The sequence below is a fragment of the Rutidosis leptorrhynchoides genome, chromosome 4, assembly GCF_046630445.1.
Source record: "Rutidosis leptorrhynchoides isolate AG116_Rl617_1_P2 chromosome 4, CSIRO_AGI_Rlap_v1, whole genome shotgun sequence".
NCBI lineage: Eukaryota > Viridiplantae > Streptophyta > Magnoliopsida > Asterales > Asteraceae > Rutidosis > Rutidosis leptorrhynchoides.
The window spans coordinates 259,112,815-259,130,285 of record NC_092336.1 but is presented as its reverse complement, the minus strand read 5'-3'; positions in this window follow the sequence as shown (position 1 = coordinate 259,130,285).

Sequence of the window (17,471 nt, the reverse complement as noted above, 5' to 3'; positions counted from 1 at the left end):
TTATGTGACCAAGGCGACAATGCCATAAGTAGGAATCACTCAAATCCCTTTTGAGTTTCTTGGTGCTAGTATGGAATATAGAGCTCGATGATGTGTCATCATGAACCAATTCATAAATTCCATTTGAAGGCGAAGCCTTGAAATAGAATACATTATCTTTAGAAACATGAATATCATCATCAATAAAATTAACAACGTAACCACATTGTTTTAAGCGAGAAATAGAAATAATGTTTCTACACAAATCCGGAGCATACAAAACATTTTCTAAAATAAGTTTCAATCCGCTTGGAAGCTTCAAAATAAAATCTCCTTGAGCTTTAACATGCACCTTTGCACCATTGCCCATATAGAGACTTGATGTTCCCGCCTTATGATCACTTCTTTTGAACCCCTGCAAAGAATTGCAAATATGAGTTCCACATCCCGTGTCTAATACCCATGTATTAGAAGAAGTAATACTAAGCTCTATATATACCATATACATATTACCTGAGGTTTGCCCTGCATCCCTCTTGTCCTTCAACTCCTTAAGATAGACCGGACAGTTTCGTTTCCAATGACCCATCTCACCGCAACCGAAACATGGGTCTTCTTTGGGGTTTACCTTCTCGGCTACCTTTTGCTTCTTAGCCTTGTTGATGGTTGGGGTAACCATCTTCCCTTTCCCTTTGCCTTGATGGGCGGGTCCTTTTCTCTTGGCCACCTTTGGCTTAGAGGTGTTACCTTTTGACCCACCTTGATCGATTGCTAACATGGGTAAAGCCCTTTTACCCATGCTAGTTTCCGCCGTTCTAAGCATACCGTGAAGCTCACCTATGCTCTTATCCATCCCATTCATATTGTAATTAATTACAAATTGATCAAACCTTTTTGATAGGGAGTTAAGGATAAGATCGGTGGCTAACTCATTTGATATGTTTAGGTTAAGATGGTTAGCACGATTGATAAGGCTTTTCATCTTAAGTACATAAGATGAAACCGATTGGGTATCGTCCATACGACAAGCATGTAGCGCCCGAACTGTTTCGAAACGCTCGACACGCACTTGTTGGAGGAACATCTCCTTCAATTGCGTTATCATGTCGTATGCACTATGAGGCTCGAAATCCTTTTGGAGTTAGGGTATCATAGTCCCAAGCATTAAGCATGAGACTTGAAGGGAGTCGTGGCAATACTTATCATAAGAGGCCATTGCTTCCACATCATTCTCATCCGGTTGATCGGGAATGGGGTCCTCAAGTACATACGCTTTATCCTCTTGTTTGAGGACAATCCGAAGATTGCGGAACCAATCCATAAAGTTGGTATGGTTAAGTTTGTCTTTCTCGAGGAGAGACCGTAACGATAGGTTGTTCATGTTAAGTGGTGCGTTTTGCATGTTGTTGTTGTTATTAGCGGCCATCTACAAAATTCAACAAAGTTAATTTTAAGTATCGATTTTAGATTTAATAAACAATACCCTTTTAATTTGTTTTATTAAATATTAGAATCCATCGGTAAATCAAATTTCGGTTAGGTGACCTTTATCCCATCATTTGATTTAGCTAGGTAGTCATAATGACAATTGCAATCCTTTTGCAACTTCTAATTTTATGGGATCATGCAATCCTTTTGCATGGCATTTTAATCCCATCAATGCCTATTTGTTCCTCATGCTTCGGTGACCCTAAGTTCATGATTCCCAAATCAAGTCGTCCTACTTGTATAAACATGGAGACTTAACATACAAGTGGTTAGGTGACCTTTATCCCACATGTATGCGAAGTGTACCTTATTCATATTAGTTCACTCATGACGGTTAGGTGACCTTTATCCCATCAAGAGATTCCTAATATGTCTAAGTGTTTGCACAAAAGGATGGCGTTTAACTTGTTTACCTTGTATTAGTTAAAGGGATTTTATGTTTTCTACATTCTAGTTTTAGAAAACAAAATACTATACACCAACATGCATTTGGTGTGTAGTGTTTTATGAAAAACCTATTTCATATCCTTTTAGTAAACCAATTACCAATTCATTACCATTTTATTTACATTTTCATCTAGTACCTAATAACCATTTATTAGTGTCATGTTGTTATAATTATAACCAATTATAATGTCATTTTTGCAAGTTGTTTCAAGAGATTTTGTATCAACCAAACACATACAAAAAAAAAACATACAAGCATGCAAAATAAAAGTCCACAATCATGACAAAGTGGTAAGCACTTGTTTAGCCAAAACAAGTGTTACCTAAAGGGTTAAACAAGTAAGAGATTTTAAACAAAATCTCCCACTAAATCTTGTAATCTTCAAAGTTCCATCTTGAAATCTTCTTCATGAATCTTCACTTTTCTTTTACAAAAAATATATAACCTAATACATTTTCTCTAAGAAAAGGAAATAACAACCTATTCTATTTTACAAACCAAATAGAATAAATTACATCAAGAAATTACAAAATTAATTACAACTTATTACAAACCAAAATGAATGAATAATTATTACAAACCATAAGAAAGAATAATCAACCAAATCACACACAAATCCAACCACAAGGTCAAGGCATGATTGTGAATCAAAACAACAACAAATCTTGGCCAAACTTGAAGCTCCAAACCCATTTTGGAAGCCCTTTAATTCGGCCAAAATAATACCCCCATCCAAAACATATAATTTTTGCATTTTACAATCATACATGTACATAAAATGCAAAATATATAGTGAGTTTAATAACCATCTCGAAGCATATTTCAACAACCTCGGCTCTAGATACCATTGTTGGGATTTAACAAGTTTCATAATACTTAAAATCCTTTTGAATCAAATTAAAGCGGAAGCATGTATGAATTACCATTTAGAACTTGTTAATCTTTAACCAATTAAAGTTAAATCCCAATTAGGATCAAGTTGTGATATATACTTACAAACTACAAGCAAGTAAAGAGATTATACCTACTCCAAGCTTGCTAGTAAATGAAGAAGATGATGATGATGAATGGAGCTCCAAAACAATGAAACCTCAAGTTGTTATACCCCAAGCTTGTGCACCAACACCCTAGCTTTTGGTTAGGATTTTCTTTACACTTGAAATGAGCTTGCAAAATTAAATTATGAACTCCTTGGGCACCCTCAAAGGCCACGGCCAAACAGCTCAATTTGAGCAGAATTTTACAAGTTATTTTTGATGTGTGATGTTATGTGTGTGTTGCTTTGGTCAAGGAACATGCATGTATATGGAATGGGGTTTGTAGTTGACCAAGGAGGAATCTAAGAGCATGTGTGTCTCATTCCCCATGCCACTTCCCATTTGATTTATAAAATAAGTTTTATAAAAGAATTAAATTTTATAAAACTCTTTTATAAACTTCCATTCCATTTTATATATATACATTTTATTATATAAAACCAATTTATATAAAATGTAATATAAATTAATTAATTATTTAACCTATAAATAATTAAATCCATATTATATAAATTATTCCATAATTTATATATGTACACATCAAGTAATATTTCAGAAAACCATTTTTCTTAAAGTTCAAGTGTCGCGTATTTAATCAATGATCCAATCGTTAAGATTAAATACGTATAAGGTGTTGGCAAGCTTGTTATTGGGTATGACCAGACTTGGATCAAAACATATTAGCCACATTAATTTAATATGTCTTTCGGGCATACGAAATACCTTCACAGTCGACATCCTGGTGTAATTATTAAACAAAGTATTAAAATCTTGTTACAGTTTAAGTCCCCAATTAGTTGGAATATTTAACTTCGGGTATAAGGATAATTTGACGAGGACACTCGCACTTTATATTTATAACTGATGGACTGTTATGGACAAAAACCAGACGGACATATTAAATAATCCAGGACAAAGGACAATTAACCCATGGGCATAAAACTAAAATCAACACATCAACCATCATGATTACGGAAGTTTAAATAAGCATAATTCTTTTATTTCATATTTAATTTCCTTTATTTTATATTTAATTGCACTTCTAATTATCGCATTTTTATTGTTATTGTATTTAATTGCACTTTTAATTATCGTACTTTTTAATTATCGCAAGTTTATTTTATCGCACTTTTATTATTCGCAATTTCATTATCGTTATTTACTTTACGCTTTAAATTAAGTTTTGTATTTTTTTATTATTTTACATTTGGTTTTAACTGCGACTAAAGTTTTAAAATCGACAAACCGGTCATTAAACGGTAAAAACCCCCCTTTATAATAATAATATTACTTATATATATATTTGTATTTTTATAAAAATAAACTAATATAGCGTTAAGCTTTGTTTAAAGATTTTCCCTGTGGAACGAACCGGACTTACTAAAAACTACATTACTGTACGATTAGGTACACTGCCTATAAGTGTTGTAGCAAGGTTTAAGTATATCCATTCTCTAAATAAATAAATATCTTGTGTAAAATTGTATCGTATTTAATAGTATTTCCTGCTAAAAATTTAATAACTATTTTATATACACTCCGCTACCACATCAAACATCGATTTAGGACATCTGCGAGCAAGATCGAATTTGGTAACCCTAGTTTGGGGGGTTAGGAAGAAAAAAAATATGATGAAAATGGCTGGAGCTTCTAATCCGTGGGTTTTCAATTGGGATGCGTTAATTAGTGGAATAGTATTAGGGTTTGAAGTAGATGTATTGTAGATGAGGCATAGGAGATGAAATTTTTAGGGTTTTCTGCTGCGTGAATGCATTCCGGTTTTTATATGCCAGCGTAGATCAGTGGTTGATTAATTAGTGTTAATTAAAATGTGATTAGGGAGTGCCATGTCAGCAATCAGTATTAAGAAGTTATCAGGGAGTGAAACCTTGGGTTTATCTTCATGATTTATAGGATGTAATTATTATTATTATAGATATACTACGTATTATTTAGGAAGAATATTTTGTAGTCAAATTACTTGTTCTTCGAGTAGCATGAACAGTTCTACCTTTTACTTTTTTCTTTGCAATATATTATTTAGCTTAAACATTTCGTTATATCAAGTGACTAATACTAACATGAGAAGTTTTGAATCAGCAAGGTTGAACTATTAGGTCATTCTCAAATTGAAACTTAACCTCTTAATGTATACAAAAAAAATAAAACAAACACTTTGTGTTTCTGTCAATACGTTTGGAAGTTTCAAATTGAAAGATCCTTATGTTCTACAAATAATTGCCAAAAAAAAAAAATTTCACCTCAATGAGGAGTTAGTAGTATAATACATTGGTGTCATAACAATAGAGGTCTTGTTAAAATCAAACAACAAAAAAGGAGAATGCCAGTCCAAGGTGCCGAAAAGAAGCAGTTTATCGAGTTCGTCAAGGATATGAGTACGTTTCATTCTTCTTATGCATGGAAGTAGATGGTTTCTAGTCTATCTGTTGTGGTTTAGATTGGATACCTCTTATTTGTATTTGTGGGGGTTTGTTTTGTTGTGATTTTTAGCCGGTTGGTGTCTTTGTTTTTTGTACTTGGTTATTGTAGTGAGCTCTTTTGAGGTTGATCGTTTTAGTCGAGCTCTTTTTGTTTTTCTGCCAAAAATTAAGAAAACAATAGGATCTTGTTAAAAACTTCAAAATAAAGCTTTTAAATTTTGTATTTTTTTTCGAACGGCTAAATTATATAAAAACAACCTCACGCTAGCAAGACGCTAGGAGAGACAAAAATACCAAACGATTACAACGGGTTATGGTACCAATCGGTCCTAGATAAATTACATTTGCTTCTATATCTAATCCAAGAAAATGAAAAATTACATATAGAATCAAAAAGGTCGGATTTCTTCAACTGAGGACCGAAAACCATACCGTTTCTGAAACGCCATATCATCCTCATATAAGTAGCTCCAATAACGTAAGCGTGCTCCTTTTACTTTTGCGTACATTTCCATGCATCCAGCCATGTTATCCACAAAGACCATGACTCAATGTAGGAATTCCCACATTTGTCCACACTTTAATTCTAGACCAAACCTATTTAGTGTAGAGACCCGTCTTAATCCATCCGGACGAAGTCCATATCGATTATAAACGATTCACAACAGTTGATTACATCGCGAGGTACTTGACCTCTATATGATACATTTTACAAACATTGCATTCGTTTTTGAAAAGACAATCTTTCATTACATCGAAGGTTGATAGCATGCATACCATTTTATAATATATCCACTATAATTGACTTAATAATAATCTTGATGAACTCAACGACTCGAATGCAACGTCTTTTGAAAGATGCCATAAATGACTCCAAGTAATATTTCTAGAATGAGCAAATGCACAGCGGAAGATTTCTTTCGTACCTGAGAATAAACATGCTTTAAAGTGTCAACCAAAAGGTTGGTGAGTTCATTAGTTTAACATAAATAATCATTTCCATCATTTTAATAGACCACAAGATTTGCATTTCTCATAAATATACGTCCCATGCATAGAGACAAAAATAATCATTCATATGGATTGAACACCTGGTAACAGACATTAACAAGATGCATATATAAGAATATCCCCATCATTCCGGGACTCCCTTCGGATATGATATAAATTTCGAAGTACTAAAGCATCCGGTACTTTGAATGGGGTTTGTTAGGCCCAATAGATCTATCTTTAGGATTCGCGTCAATTAGGGTGTCTGCTCCCTAATTTTTAGATTACCAGACTTAATAAAAAGGGGCATATTCGATTTCGATAATTCAACCATAGAATGTAGTTTCACGTACTTGTGTCTATTTTGTAAAACATTTATAAATATTGCGCATGTATTCTCAGCCCAAAAATATAAAGGGTAAAAAGGCAAATGAAACTCACCTAATGTATTTTGTAGTAAAAATACATATAACGGCATTGAACAAAAGTAAGGTTGGCCTCGGATTCACGAACCTATAATATTTATATATATATTTAAATGTATATCGTAATCGAACAAAAATATATATATATATATATATATATATATATATATATATATATATTATTAGTGATATAATTTTTATATTAGTAACTTTTATTTTTCATTATTAATATATATTAATTATATATATATATATATATATATATATATATATATATATATATATATATATATATATATATATATATATATATATATATATATATATATATATATATATATATATATATATATATATATATATATATATATATATATATATATGTTTCATTTGTTTGCTAAATAGTAATTTTAACAATACTAGAATAATGTTAGTAGTGATTTAAAATAATAATAATGAAAATACTAGTATTAATAATGACAATAATATTAATGATTCCCATAGTAATAATATTAATGATAGTTTTATTGATAAATCTTATAGTAGTTATAATAACAGTTTTTAAATGAAAAGTTTAGTAGTATTAACAATATTAGTTATAAATAGATTAATAATACTAATGTTTAAAAATGATATTAATACTAATAATAATAATATTTACAATAATCATAATAGTGTTAATAATATTGTTACTAATTATAATACACATAATAATATAATAATACCTATAATAATAATAGTAATAATAATGATACTAACAATTGTAATTATAATAATACTATTATTTAATGATAATAATAATAAATCTTAGTATGTTAGTAGTAATAATAATTAACTTAGCAATAATAATAATATTATTCAAATTTGTAATTATAATCATAATAATAATAATAATAATAATAATAATAATAATAATAATAATAATAATAATAATAATAATAATAATAATAATCATATTAATAATGATTCCAATAATCAAAGGATAATATTATTATTGTGAATAATAAAATGTTTTATTTTCTAATAATAATAATGATAAAATTGTTAATAATAATAATAGAATAGATTATATCATTAATAATAATATCAAAATAATACGAATAATAATAATAATTATATTAATAACTAAATTCATAATCATATCAATGAAAATATTAGTAATAACAATATAAATGATAGTTCTTATAATGTTATTTATAATGATAATTATTAATAACAATGTAAACAATGAAATTTTTTATAATAACAATAACTAATGACATTTAAATTATAACTAAATTATACTTGTAATTATTCTTACAATACATATACTTATAGATTATAATTAATCTTATTAATAAATGTAAATACAATAATAATACTCTTTAATATAATAGTATTTCAAATATAATAGTAATAATAGTATTACTAATGGTAATAATAATAACTACTATAAAATGTATACCATAATATTGTTAATAACGATAATACCTAATAATACCTAGATTAATAATAAAAATAATATTAATAATAATAATATTATATCAATCTATATAAATCATGTTCGTGAATCGTCGGGAATAGTCAAGGTCAAATGCATTCATGAAAAATAGTTCAACCATTTTGAGACTCGGTTTAATAAACTTTGCTTATCGTATCGAAATCATATAAAGTTTAAGTTTAAATTTAGTCGGAAATTCCCGGGTCATCACATTTAGCATATGACCACCCACACAATGTATGATCTAAAGATTCAACAAAATGTGAGCAAGAAGGACAACCAATTTGTTGAATCTTCAATCCTTTTTTGGAAAGATTGAGACGAGTTGGAAGCTTGTCTAGAGCCACCCTCCAAATAAAGATGTTGATTTTGCGAGGGAGAGTCGATAGCCACCTTGTCTTCACCTGAATCGAAGGAAGAATGCACGCATCAATAAGGCACCTACCTGAACTAACTTGATAAATGCCATAAGTATTGAGAGAATTAGTCCATGAGTCTTGTTGAGTAATCAAAACAGTTTGCGCAACCGAGGATGTTAATTCTTCAACATCAACGACATGTCTACTTGATTGAAGAGGACGAATCCAACTCCATTGCCAGATGCCATTGATTAACATGTCTGCTATAGATCAATCCATGTTAGCATCAAGAAGAGAATACAGTGTTGAAAAAGGGAAACAATCAACATATAGAGTCTTTGTAAATTACAAATGTTTATAAAGTTGATCGGGAGCTCAGTGTTGGGAAATTACGGTCTCACTAATTCCCACCACCCAGTCCAACAATAATAGTAAAGAAATAAGAACAATACACAATACAAGATTTAACGTGGAAACTCCAAAACAGGAGAAAAACCACCGGCCCCCAAAGAGAAAAATACACTATATCACAAATTGTTACAATGATATAGACGACTCTCTTAAGCCAACTACACTCTCCAAAATATTTAACTAATACAACTCTCAAACAAGGGTAAGAAAGAAAGAAATAATCAAATACTTAAAGTGTATTGATTGGTGCAATTTGGAAGTGGGGCTTAACACTCCTTTTATAACCAAGTCACCCCCTCCCACTTCTTCCTCCCACCTATGTGGGATAACATCCATTCACAAATACAAAGCAACCATATCCATTTCTTCTAACCAAAACTATAACCAACAAATCTCCACCTTTTGGATAGAAGAAGATAACCATGCTTCCACTTTGCAAAAGAAACCGACGTAGATGCTTCCTCAACGACAACTTCAAGATCATCATCTTCATGCCGCTGACATTACCTCTAACCCAAGAAATAAAATTTGCATCTTCATCAAACATTGTCAAGACCCGACAATCATTGTCATAACAGACAATCATAACTCTAAACAGAATTATCATACTCCACCATACAGAGTATAGCACTTAGAATATCACATTCCAAGCATTTTATATCGGCACATGTTGTATACCTAGCTGAACTGTTATGGTGCAACTTCCTGTTTGGCTTTCCCTAGAAGTTTCATCAGCTACAACATCCGTTTCTACCACACAACCTGCATAAATGCCAAACCAATGCCCATGTGCAATTGTGGAACCGCTAACGAACATCCCTTTCCATTGTGGTGCGGACACACCATGAGGATGACGTGACTTCAGAAGAATTCGTCACTCTTCATAACGACGGAGACAATGTTAGCATCTTTGGAGCCATTTGCCGGATTAGCTCCACCTGGACAAATAACCTTTACATGCCCAATCTTCCTACACTTCCAGCATGTCAGATTCTTTCTAGAGTTTCTCTTCTGCCTATCCGAACACAATAGTACCGTAGCTTCTGATGACGAGACTCCGTTACCTTCCAATCTTTTCTCCTCGGATAGGAGCTTGCTAGTAACATCTTCAAACTTCAACGTTTCTTTCTCGTACATCAGAATATGTTTCATGTGCTCATAGGATGATGATAAAGATAATATCAACCTCAAAGCTTTCCGTTTTAACTCCAATAGCGTCCAGTTCCGAAACAATACCGTTAAGAATACTTAGATGATCTGAAATCTTTGAACCCCCATCCATACGCAGAGTATGAAATTATTCTTTAAGACACAACTGATTTGAGATGCCCTTGCCCTGGTATAACTGCTCTAGTTTAACCCAAAGCTCTTTTGCCGTTGATAACCCGTGCACATTTGCAAGCACGTTCTTTGCAAGACACAAACGAATCGCACTTGCTGCCCTCAAATCCATATCATCCCATTCTTCTTCATCGAACTTACTGCTAGAATCACTGCCAGGAACAAGGGTGGGTTTACCCTTCAATGCCTTGTGTAAACCAGACTGAATCAACACATCCTTGACTTGAACCTGCCATAAGCCAAAATTGATCCTCCCATCAAATTTCTCAACATCAAACCTCATTGGACTTAACTTCGACATCATATCCGTATCCTATAAACAACACTTTCTCTGATTTTGCTCACGTTTCGACTGGCCGACAGATGTAGTGGAGTGGCGGACAGGATCCGTTAAATTGGAAAATCTAACACCTGGTCCACTACAAATTCTAGACACCACTTACTCCGAATCAGAAAAATATTGTCTAACCAGATACCCTATACGATCAATAGAACTCGTTTCTAATGTGGACGATCCACTCCCGTGGCAACCACAGAGCATACTCCGACTCCTATAACCGAGACCCCCGTCAAACCTGACGCTCTGATACCAGTTGTTGGGAAAGTACGGTCTCACTAATTCCCACCACCCAGCCCAACAATAATAGTAAAGAAATAAGAACAATACACAACACAAGATTTAACGTGGAAACTCCAAAACAGGAGAAAAACCACCGGCCCCCAAAGAGAGAAATACACTATATCACAAATTGTTACAATGATATAGACGACTCTCTTAAGCCAACTACACTCTCCAAAATATTTAACTAATACAACTCTCAAACAAGGGTAAGAAAGAAAGAAATAATCAAATACTTAAAGTGTATTGATTGGTGCAATTTGGAAGTGAGGCTTAACACTCCTTTTATAACCAAGTCACCCCCCTCCCACTTCTTCCTCCCACCTATGTGGGATAACATCCATTCACAAATACAAAGCAACCATATCCATTTCTTTTAACCAAAACTATAACCAACACTGAGGGGGTCCTAATGAGAAAATAATGGTGCTAGTTACGATGGCAATCAGACAATGAGGATTTTTAACCGGACATGTTGTTTACTATCTGTTTTTTGTTGTGATAATGACAAAAAAAAGGTGGCTGACAAATTTGATCACGGGTGTATTATTATTATACCTAACAGCACAGTAACTTATTGTATTATAAATACCCCATCAAATGTAATCATGTAACTCACATAGAATATATTTTCATATATTACCATTCTTTACTCTCTCTTATTTTAAGTAGTCTTTAGACACGAACCAAACCAGTAAAAGTAGTTATAAGCCTACTGAATTATAACACGTTATCAGCACGAAGTGCTCCGTATAATCAAGGTAATAAAAAAAAATTCTTTAACGATATCTTCTAATATTTATTAGTAAGATAAATATTGTTATCATCATAATTAACATTTATATTTATGTTATTTAAGTTATATATGGTCGGTTATACCGCCTAAATTATATTTCTGTAATCTAACTTTTATTAACTTCATTAACATTTATATTTATGTTATATAGGGTCGGTTATACCGCCTGAATTATATTTCTGTAATCTAACTCTTATTAACTTCACTAACATTTATATTTATGTTATCTAACATTTATGATTATTTATGCAATTAATCATTATTTATTTCATGCATACTAATGTTTATTCTTAAATTTATTATTTATGCATAATATGCTTATTCTCTTAATCTTCGTATTTATACTAAACATATTTATACTAAATGTATTTTATAGTAATCATATTTATACTTATAAAATTCTTTTATTAAAATGATTATTAATATAACGATTACATAACATTCGTTAATGTCAACTAACGACGTTACAACGGTCATACATACATAACGGTTGTTAACGTCAACTGACGACGTTACAACGACTATATTTTTCAAATATAAAATAAACATCTCCATTTTCACATTTTCACAAATCAATCTTCATTTTCTCAGATTACCACTCTCAAAAAGTTTTTGTAAAGATGATTCACACAAGGATGATTTTTCCTATTGTATTGGTCATATTAACTATCATCATTGTTGCTAATATACCACCGGGTGAACCTATATTCTATCCTGCCCTTGTGGTTTTATTATTTGTAATCATACCATTATTCTGTTGTTTGCTACTTATGAATTTAAAATGATTCTAATTTCATGTTGTTAGAAAATGATTATGATTATAATTTATGTTGTTCATCTTTCTGAAAATAGAAAATGTCAAACTTATCAAAGCTTGAGTTTGATGCCCTAGACGTATCGGGAACAAACTACACATCATGGGTCATGGATGTAGAAATAAATCTTGGATCATTGGGTATTCTAGAAACTTTAAAAGAAAACAATACTTGTTCTGATCAAGATAAATTAAAATCAATTGCTTTTATTCGCAAACATATTGATATCACCTTAAAACATATGTATCTCACTATCAAAGATCCACATGTTTTATGGGAAAGTATCAAGAGTAGATTCGATAATCAAAAGGAAATATTACTCCCAGCTGCGAGGGAAGAATGGAGAAATCTAAGGTTCCAAGACTTTTAAAAGGTAAGTGAATACAGCTCTGCCATGTTCAAGATACGTTCAAAGCTTCAATTCTGTGGTTAAGAAATAAGTGATGCTGATATGATGGAGAAAATTTTCTCCACAATGCATTCTGCAAACATAACTATACAAGAAAATTTAAGATTGCAGAATTACAAAACTTTTTCCAAACTTCAAACTTATCTCTTAGTTGCAGAAGTGAATAAAGAATTACTGATGAAGAATCAAGAATCTCGTCCTACAGGTGCGCTAGCATTCCCTGAAGCTAATGCTATTAACAATAATAATAATAATAAAAAAAGAAATGCACCTGGACGAGGATGTGGGCGAGGTCGTGGTCATATTGGCCAAAATCATCATCATGGAAATTACCATAACAATAATAAAAATCATAACTATGTTCGAAATCACCCTTATGGTAATAGTCGTGGTGGTGGTCGTAATGTTTACGGTGGTCGTGGTCGTGGACAAAGAAATAATAATCCACAAAATTATAAATTTCAACTACCATACAATCCCACAAATCATAATGTTGAAGGAAGCTCTTCAAAGAATATTGAAGATTCTTGTTATCGATGTGGTAAAATTGGACATTGGTCTAAGAACTGTTGAACAAATCAAAATTCTATTAATCAATATCAAGAATCTCTAAAGGGAAAAGGAAAAGAGACAAACCTTGTGGATAACCTTGATACAAAAATCACTGAGCCAACAAGTGACTACTTTAATGAATAAATTTTCTATTATATGTCCATATCAAATAAATGGATATAGATTTACGATCTATACCATATCTACTTTACTATATCTTTCCTTATTATGTACTTTCGTTTATAACATATTTTGAATGTAATATATTGATGAATTATGTACTCATTATTTGTTTCTCATATTTTGAAGTTCATGATGTACACTACTGGAGTGCAAAATCAGTCAAATGGTGGGGATCTTTGTATTGCAGACAGTGGTACCACATGCACTATACTCAAATCTAAAAAATATTTCACTAATTTTAAAGCAACAGAAGGAACGGTACATACTATATCAGGTCCTGCGGATTTAATAAAAGGAATGGGAAATGCAAAATTCATGTTACCAAATGGTACAAATTTTCTGATAAAAAATGCCTTATTTTCTCCCATGTCAAAGAGAAATTTGTTAAGCTTCTCTGACATATACCAAAATGGATATGATTATCAGTCAGTGACTACAGAAAATGATAAATACTTAAGTATCACTGACAAGAAGCATGTCATTGAAAAACTACCAAGACTTAGTTCTGGTTTACATTATACATATATAAATGTACCAGAAGCACACATGGTAGTTAATGAAAAGGCATGTGATCCTTTAATGATCAATCTGTGGCATGAAAGATTAGGCCACCCAGGATCAACAATGATGAAAAGAATAATTCAAAATACACATGGACATCCATTGATGGATCAAAAGATCCCTCATGATGCACTTATCCCATGTACATCATGCTCACTTGGAAAATTGATAATAAGACCATCACCTCTTAAGGTTGAAAAAGAATCACCAATGTTTCTTGAAAGAATTCAAGGTGATATATGTGGACCAATTCATCCACCATGTGGACCATTTAGATATTTCATGGTCCTAATAGACGCATCTAGTAGATGGTCTCATGTTTGTCTATTATCAAGTCGAAATGTGGCATTTGCAAAATTTCTTGCTCAAATTATTAAATTGAGAGCACATTTCCCTGATTATACTATTAAAAGGGTGAGATTGGATAATGCTGGTGAGTTTACATCTCAAGCATTTAATGATTTTTGCATGTCTATTGGGATTGTTGTTGAACATCCTGTTGCCCATGTGCATACACAAAATGGTTTAGCTAAATCACTAATCAAACGATTGCAGTTAATAACTAGACCATTGATAACGAGAACAAAACTCCCAATATCTGTATGGGGTCATGCAATTTTACATGCTGCATCATTAATTCGCATTAGACCAAGTGCAAGTCATACATATTCTCCCTTGCAAGTTGCTTTTGGCCATCAGCCAAATATTTCCCAACTTAGAATATTTGGTTGTGCGGTTTATGTTCCTCTCGTGCCACCACAATGCACTAAAATGTGTCCTCAAAGAAGGATGGGAATATATGTTGGATATGAAATATCTTCAATCATAAGATATATTGAACCCATGACGGGTGATGTTTTTACAGCACGTTTTGCTGATTGTCACTTTAATGAAATATCGTTCCCTAGATTAGGGGGAGAAATAAAAAATAAAGAAAATGATGTTTCATGGTGTGAACCTCAATTAATGTATCTCGATCCTCGCACAAAAGAATGCGAGACAGAAGTTCAAAAAATAATGCATATGCAAGAACTTGCGAATAAATTGCCTGATGCATTTACAGATACAAAAAGAGTGACTAAATCATATATACCAGCAGCAAATGCTCTAGTTCGAATTGAAATTCCAAAAGCTGGCAATAATGTCGCTCTTGAGTCTTTGCCACGCCAGAAACGTGGGAGACCAATTGGTTCCAAAGATAAAAATCCTCGAAAAAGAAAATCAGCTGATAATGAGGTAAAAGAAAGTGTTCAAGAAGAACCACAAATCAATACTCCTTCTGCAGAGGAGATTGATGATGTCAATACGGAATTTTCAATCAACTATGCACATTCAAAAATATTATGGAACCGAAATGAAATGAAGAATCTTGATGAGATATTTTCATATAATGTTGCATATGACATCATGAATGATGATGATGATCCAGAACCAAAATCTGTCATGGAATGTCAAAATAGACATGATTGGGATTATTGGAAAGGAGCAATAAGAGCTGAATTTGAATCGCTCAATAAAAGAAAAGTTTTCGGATCTATCATTCTCACACCTAAAGATGTGAAACCTGTGGGATATAGATGGGTTTTTGTGCGAAAAAGAAATGAGAAAAATGAAGTTACAAGGTATAAAGCTAGACTTGTAGCTCAAGGTTTTTCTCAAAGACCGAGAATTGATTATGATGAAACTTATTCCCCTGTTATGGATGCAATTACTTTTAGATACTTAATCAGCTTGGCAGTTTCTAAAAATTTAGAAATGCATCTCATGGATGTTGTGACTGCTTATCTATATGGATCACTTGATAGTGATATATATATGAAGATACCTGAAGGATTTAAGGTTTCAGAAACAACCAATGCAAAACCCAAAGAAATGTACTCAATCAAGTTACAAAGGTCTTTATATGGGTTGAAATAATCGGGTCGCATGTGGTATAAATGATTAAGTGATTACTTGATAAGCAAAGGGTATACCAATAATCTTATTTGCCCATGTGTATTCATTAAGAAAACAACATCCGGATATGTGATCATAGCCGTTTATGTCGATGATCTTAACATCATAGGTACAAATAAAGAGATCCATGAAGCCATTCAACTTATAAAGAAAGAATTTGAAATGAAAGATCTTGGAAAAACCAAGTATTGCCTTGGTTTGCAGATTGAGCATATGCCTAATGGTTTACTTGTACATCAAACAACTTATACGGAAAAGATTTTAAAACGTTTCAATATGGACAAGGCAAAACCTTTAAGTACTCCTATGGTTGTTAGATCACTTAATGTTGACACTGATCCATTTCGTCCCTGTGAAGATCATGAAGATATCCTAGGACCAGAAGTACCATACTTAGTGCAATTGGAGCTCTTATGTATCTTACAAATTGTACAAGACCTGACATTTCTTTTGCAGTTAATTTGTTGGCAAGGTTCAGCTCAGCTCCTACCAAAAGACACTGGAATGGGATCAAACATATATTTCGATACCTTCGAGGAACTACAGACTTAGGATTATTTTATTCTAACGAATCAAAACAAGATTTGGTTGGTTATACAGATGCAGGTTATTTATCTGATCCACATAAAGCTAAATCTCAAACTGGATATGTATTCGTAAATGGAGGTACTGCAATATCATGGCGTTCTCAGAAACAAACACTTGTTGCAACATCATCAAATCATGCCGAAGTGATTATTACATGAAGCTACTCGAGAATGTTTTTGGTTGAGATCAATGATACAACTCATTACTGATTCTTGTGGACTAGAACGCGATAAAAGTCCAACAACTATCTATGAAGATAATGCAGCTTGCATAGCACAGATGAAAGAAGGGTATATCAAAAGTGACCGAACAAAACACATACCTCCTAGATTCTTCTCATACACTCAAAATCTCATTAAGGACAACCAGATTGAAATGAAATATGTTCAATCCAGCAAAAATTCTGCTGATCTTTTCACCAAAGCACTTCCAACTGCTATTTTTAGAACACACGTTCATAACATTGGCATGAGACATGTTCAAAAGATGTAACAGCTCATCAATGTCTATTTCAGGGGGAGCCAACTCTATGCTGCACTCTTTTTCCCTTAGCTAAAGCTTTTTCCCACTGGGTTTTTCTTTAGCAAGGTTTT